At 33.0% G+C, this 6,875-nt stretch overlaps 1 long non-coding RNA gene across 1 annotated transcript in view; it reads right to left on the bottom strand.

Moving 5' to 3' along the window:
* Positions 1-788: 788 nt before the first annotated feature.
* LOC135959936 (uncharacterized) overlaps positions 789-6,875 on the bottom strand; it is a 186,320-nt gene continuing 180,233 nt past the window's right edge. Inside the window, exon 7 of the long non-coding RNA XR_010576564.1 lies at positions 789-930. This is a non-coding gene — a long non-coding RNA (uncharacterized LOC135959936). The remainder of the gene's footprint in view (positions 931-6,875) is intronic.

The raw sequence follows: 6,875 nt of genomic DNA, 5'->3' as shown, positions 1-6,875 counted from the left end.
AAATTTACAAAAATTTGCCACGCCCACTTCAACTAAAAATTTTCAAGCTTGTGAAATATAGACCCGATTTGTACTAGTAGGCGTGGCAGTGGGAAAAAAAATTATAAATGTCTTGAAGTCCTAGGTTTGTGCTACAATTAGCCAAAGAAATCATGGAAATATCTTTAGTCGTTTCGGAGTTATGAAGCTTTAAATATCAAGAAAATTGGGCGTTGTGAAGAACATTGTCGCTCATAATGTTTGTAGTAAATGCGCTATAACTAGCTTTCTAGAAAAGCTAGAGCAATGAAATTTCACAATCTTAAAGCAAATTATATGGTGTATCCAACTGTATCTACTAAAATAATCTCCAACCTTTATCTGCTGAATTATTCAGCTGTTTATGAAATAACACTGATTTACTCAAAGTAGTCGTGGCAGTGGGAGGTAATAATATAATTTTTCTGATAGTACTATTCTAGGCCTACAACTAGGAAAAAAGAAATCTTGGTAATATTTCTCGACGTTTAGGAGTTGTAACAAACACTTCAAAAATTATGAATGTTGAGGGGTTTTCCGTTTCAGCACTGTTGTGAAGCTAATCTAGTTTGTGTTGATTTTTCGATCTATAAATATGTATATAAAAATTTGCCACGCCTACCATCACTATATATTTTAAGGCTTAAGATTTGTTTAGTAGTAATACTTACCATTTTGATTAAAAAGCAAAAAATCAAAATCGATTATTATTTTATTTTTAAATTTAATATTAAATTTTATTCAATAAATATTACAGTTATATTGTTAGTCATTAAATGAGAGTCCAAGTATTATTCTTTCGGTATCATATATTTTGGATAAGAATTTGATAGACTTTATTCACCATTCATCCACTTCATTATAGAGTTGCCTGTCTTTAGGGCCTTTAACAAAATTAGTCTTTTTACTTTTCTGAAATAAAACAAAAATAAAGAAATAATGAGTTAAATACATAACTACAGATAAAATATTAAGCAAACAAATATAAATTTAGAAGTAAATAAGCTGTAGTTTATGAATAATAAGGCAAGACAAAATATGTATAATTTAAAAAAAGAAAAAAAAATATTTTAAAATTTGTTAAATACAAAAATTACGATACATCATTGTAATCCGAAAGTGTTATAGATAGGTATGGTAAATTTTATTTTATTTCAGCTGTAGTACATACAATATTAGTATTAAACCAATTGGTATGATATATTTTCAGTTACGCTGTAATATTGGTTTGTGGCCACACTAATGTACAAATGTAGGTTTTTGTCCTTACTTTTATGCAACTGTATTATCTGTAGCTGTCAATAAAACCATAATGTACTTTATTGTACTGCCCCCTAAAGTATGCGAGATTAAAGTATATAATAAAACAGAGAGTTTTTTGTGTTCTCTGCTTGAATTACTCCTACTGATAAGGCAGTTAACAGTAATGCAGTGTTGTGGGTAATACAGTATTTAACTGTTAGCGCCATTTATTACAGTGGTCAATGAGGAAAGTTTTGTTAAGGTTATTGTATTTACTACACAGAAAGACGCAACCTAGTTGTCATTGGATGAACTACTTTATAAATACACTTAAAGAATTAATGATTTTAATATAATTTTTTATTTTCTTTCATTAGTATTAATAATTTTTTATTAATTTAGTGATATTTTTATCATCTCTCTAAATATGTTTATTTGTTTGTTAAACAAGTGTCATAATTTGTCTAATATGTTGTAAAAATTTTGTAAGCCAAAAATATCAAGATAAAAATAGATTTGGAAAAGTATGTCAGGCATTTTGGAATATTTTTATGCAAGAATTATGATTTTTTATGGAATGAAAATGGATGGAAATGTAAAAATGTGTTAGTGCTGTTACAAATTTGGAAGTGATGATATAAATAAAGTTGATTTTTTAATTTTAATATTAAAAATTATCTTAATTTGGAGTGACCAATTAATAAGAGAATTGTTGTATTGGAACTTGATAGTATACATTAAGATATTTATAAACTGAAATTCCGTAATCGTTTTCAGGTCAAAAGTCAATAACACAAAGGGTTTCAGCAATCTTCCCTACTTAAATTTCTCAAGAAACTCTCTCTACTTCATTGTGTTGCTAAGTTTATTACAATTAACTATCTGTTAATTTTTAAAATGTTTGTTAATTTTCTATTTAAATTTTCGAAATGCTCGTTGAAATGTTATTTGTTTCGTCTTCCATTTGAACATCATCAAGTTCATCGATTTTCCTTCAATGTTTTTCCCAAGACAATAAATAAAATTTATGTAGCAGCATGTGCACTCGTAGCAGCCACATACGCAGTATACGAAAATGATTTCTGCTTTTGTGTCTTGTCTTTATTTTTAATTTTTATTTATATAAATTTTTATTACATGTAGAAACATAAAGAGAAGTAGGTATTATAGGGTTCGACATAAGATTTGTTACTTATGATGAGGAATAGTGAAGGGATTTTAAAGGATTTATTGTTAAATAAGTGTAAAATTTAGTAAATGAAAATGTATTGATAAAATCTATCTAATCTGTTTGTTTTTAAAAGATATTTGAAAAAAATTCCGAATATTTTCTAAAATAAATTCAAAAAGAATAAGGTTTCCACAAACTTTTATTTTGGAATTATGTTGAATTCAACTGAATAAGATAATATATGAAAGTTCTGACGAGAAGACGGAAGTCTAGGAGAATTCGAAAGTCTATGGAGAAGACGATAATCAGAAGAGAAAACTGTAATCAGATGAGAAGACGGTAGGCTGAGGAGAAAACGATAATCTGAATGTAGTCTTCCGATAAGACAGTAGTCTCTCAGATAATTTAAGTAGAGGAAGTAGATAATTTAAGTAGAGGAAGTTAGTCAAATACGAGGACGCTGGTCTGAGGAAAAAAGATAAGTTGAGGAAAGTATGGCAACCTGAGACAATGAAGGAGAAGTCGGTAGTTTGAGGAGTAGACGGTAGTATGAGAAGAAGAGGGCAGAATGAGGAGAAGACGGCAATCTGAGGAGAAGACGTTAGTCAGAAGATATGACGGTAGTCTAAGAAGAGTACGGTAATCTGAGGATAAGACGCTAGTCTGAGGAGAAGACAGAATTTTGAGGACAAGCAGAAAGTCTGAAGAGAAGACGGTAGTCTGATGAAAAGACATGGAGAAAATGGTAGAATATACTGATCAGAAGATGATAGTCTTGTTAGAAAATAGCACTCTGAGGACGAGAAGTTAATCAAAGGAGAAGACGGTAGTCTGAGGAGAATACGATAGACTGAGGAGAAGACGATAGTCTGAGGAGAAGACGGTAGTTTGAGGAGAAGACGGTAGTCTGAGGAGAATACGGTAGTCTGAAGAGAAGACGGTAGTCCAAGGAGAAGACAGTAGTCTGTGCAAAAGACGGCAGTCTGAGGAGAAGACGATAATCTAAGGAGAAGACGATAGTCCAAGGAAAAGGCGATAATCCAAGAAGAAGACGATAGTCTGAGGAGCAGACAATAGTCTGAAGAGAAGACGGTAGCCTGAGGAGAAGACTGTAGTCTGAGGAGAAGACGGTAGTGCAAGGAGAAGACGGTAGTCCAAGGAGAAGACGGTAGTTTGTGGAACAAACTGTAGTCCAAGGAGAAGCCGAAGGTCTGAGGAGAAGATGGTAGTCAGAGGAGAAGACCGTAGTTTAAGGTGCAGGAGGTAGTTTGAAGAGAAGACGGTATTCCAAGGAGAAGACGATAGTCTGAGGAGAAGACGATAGTCCATGGAGAAGACAATAATCCAAGGAGAAGACGATAGTCTGAAGAGAAGGCGGTATTCCAAGGAGAAGACGATAGTCCAAGGAGAAGACGATAATCCAAGGAGAGGACGATAGTCTGAAGAGCAGACGGTGGTCTAAGGAGACGGTAGTCCAAGGAGAAGACGGTAGTCCATGGAGAAGACGATAGTCTGAGGAGCAGACGGTTGTCTAAGGAGACGGTAGTCCAAGGAGAAGACGGTAGTCCATGGAGAAGACGATAGTCTGAGGAGAGGACGGTAGTCTGAGGAAAATACGATAATCTAAGAAGAAATCAGTAGCCTGCGGAGGTTGCCTTATGGTCTTATTTATTGATGTATGAAGTGAGGATGGTGGTAAATATGCGTAATATATCGTTAATTTTCTTACCATAACTTTGTGTAATTAAGTGAAAATATATATTTTTCAAAATCGTTAGCAATTAGAGAGTTCTATGTCGAAAAATTTGGAATATGTAGTAATTTCCAGAGGCCACAATCAATGCAGTGCACTTTCAATTCGTTGTCTACCGCTTATATGCTATACTTTTTTATTTAGGTTAAAAACTCTTTGCAAGGTGCATTGAATTTTTTCGGTTCAAAATGATGTCAACTCGTTTATGGAATAAGTATGAGTGACTATATAGCAAGAAAAACAAATACAATATTTATTTTCTACCATATTTTCGTAAACGTTCAATGGCTCTTTTCTTAGAAAGCACAAAATAATGTATAGAAAAACAAAAATAATGGCAACAAAATACGAATATTATTTTTTTTTATCAGCTACAAGAAAAAGGAGGATGAGAGCTGGTTTGGAGGCTGATTTGGGGGCAAGGATATAAAGTTACTGCTATTGTTTGGTGGTAATTGCTTTGTTTAGTTTATGTTGCTACAAGAGAGCGAGTTTAGTTACCCCATGAAAAAGAACAACGAACTAAAGAAAGAATGAATGAATGAGCTACATGTAGCTGAAACTATTATGAAGTCATTACGTTTTATTGAACACACGCTGTGATTTTTATATACTTGAACACATCGCTTATACCAATGTGAAATGTGGGGAGAGTGAGTGAGTGAGGAGTTGGTTGAGAATATTGAAAGTGTGAGTTGTTTTGTTTGGTTCACAAAGATTGAATTTTGTTAAAGAAAATAATGTTGATAATATCTTTAAAGTACATGATGCTGAGGAACAACAAAGACTTAATAAGGGGATGTTAATGGTGGTTTAGATATTCTCTTCCTATTGTAAGTAGCTTACAAAAGAACATGTTAAGGTATTTTCCTATACTTTGCTTATATATTTGTGCGGATGTATTCTAATGATTTTTGTCCCCCTTTTCAAATTACAGCCCCCCCTTAAAGTGTGGGAATTAATAAATAAAAAAAAAGTTTTTTCATATAATTATGAACTGTTAAAGATTTTAGGAAAAAGTTTTTAATTGCTTAGAATAAAGGGAGAAAAAACGCACATAAAAAGTATTAAATGTAAAAGGGGGGGTCGTTTTTTCTACAACTCACAGCCAAATATTCTATACTCCTAGTCAGCGTTATAAAAGTTTAATAAAGTGTACAAGTTCTGTGAAAATATCATCACCACCCCTTTTGTTTATTTAAAAATTTGGGTAAAAAAAAGAAAAAATTTACACTTCTTTTCCAATTATAAGCTAAATGTACCTACGGAGTGTTGGAGTCTGAGAGTGCATTAAATTGTATTAATCACTTTGGTTGACTTGAGAAGTTTAAGTGGTTTGTATAGATGACAATGTTGAAGAACATAAATTGTATGACCAGAAAAATATATTTTTATTACACTTGAATTTTTGGGTGATAAATAACAAGTTTTCTCATGAAGATTTAGGAGAAAATACCAAAAATCGATATATTACGATAATAATTGGCCACTTTTGTATAAAACCTTATTGGAAGATGAAGAATGTGGACAGATACAGAATACATGTTGATGGTTTTGAAGTGTCACTTTTTGAGGGAAAAGAAGTTAAAATGATATGTCAAAGGCAGAGTTTCAGTAGGAAATTTATCGGGTTCATAAACGATATATTGATGAATCATATATGGCCGAAAATGATTTAAATATTGCAGAAAATAGGTTTTATGGATACACATATTCATTGGGTAAGAAATTGAATTTCCCGGCTCTTAACTGAAAGGTCAACACTGGTCCTATCAACAGGCATATGTCAGTTGACTCCTGTCAAAATTTGAACAAGCTGCGTCATTTAGTTTGTATTGTTCAGCCATTCATAGCAGACTATCTCGTGACTTGAGGAGAAATTGGAAAAAAAAAGTGAATTTCGTCTGCTCATTATTATCACTCAAATAAAGGCTAAGCTTGACTCTGAACCATCAATTAAAATTGCCACTTCGTTGTGGCCATACAAGCACGGAAGATGCTGAAGTTGAGATTTCTACACCCGAAACAATTGCAAAAAATCACGATATGATGTTGGCCGATTGGAGATTGAGTGCGAGAGATTGTGGAAGCCATAGGCATCTCATATGGTTAAGTGGTTTCAATTGGGAATGATGACTTGGGTATAGCTCGCATTTGCTTACAATCACATTTGTGTACCCTCATCTGTAGTTTCCATGGCAAAAATCTATAAATTAGGCTACGAAGTGATTCCTCTTCCGCCCTATTCTCCGAATTTAGCACGAGTGACAATTTCTTGTTTCCAAACCTGAATAAATGTGTCGGATGAAAGAGATTTAACTCCAACGATGAAATCATCTCACAAAAAATACTTATTTTGATGACCTTGACAAATCTTATTTTTTGGAAAATAATTATTTATCCAAAAAACTGTGTTTTATTAGAAACGTTTGGCTCAACCTCGTAAACCATGAAACGCTGTACTCCTCAATAACGCGTATACTCGTGGCTATTTCTCTATGCAATAATTCAGTTGATGTGAGCGATGGGCCTAATTTCTTCTAAACAGATACGTAAATTTAGCACAGAAGCACTGAGTATCCAAGTATCATTTACTTATCAAAGTCATTGCATGGTAAGCCATTAATGTCGGGGCTTTATTAGAGACTTATATTTTGGAGAACTCCGTCACACAGTACACAATTTTATTGA

The sequence above is a fragment of the Calliphora vicina genome, chromosome 5 (assembly GCF_958450345.1).
Source record: "Calliphora vicina chromosome 5, idCalVici1.1, whole genome shotgun sequence".
NCBI classification, from domain to species: Eukaryota; Metazoa; Arthropoda; class Insecta; order Diptera; family Calliphoridae; genus Calliphora; species Calliphora vicina.
This window is presented reverse-complemented; position numbering and strand designations above follow the sequence as displayed.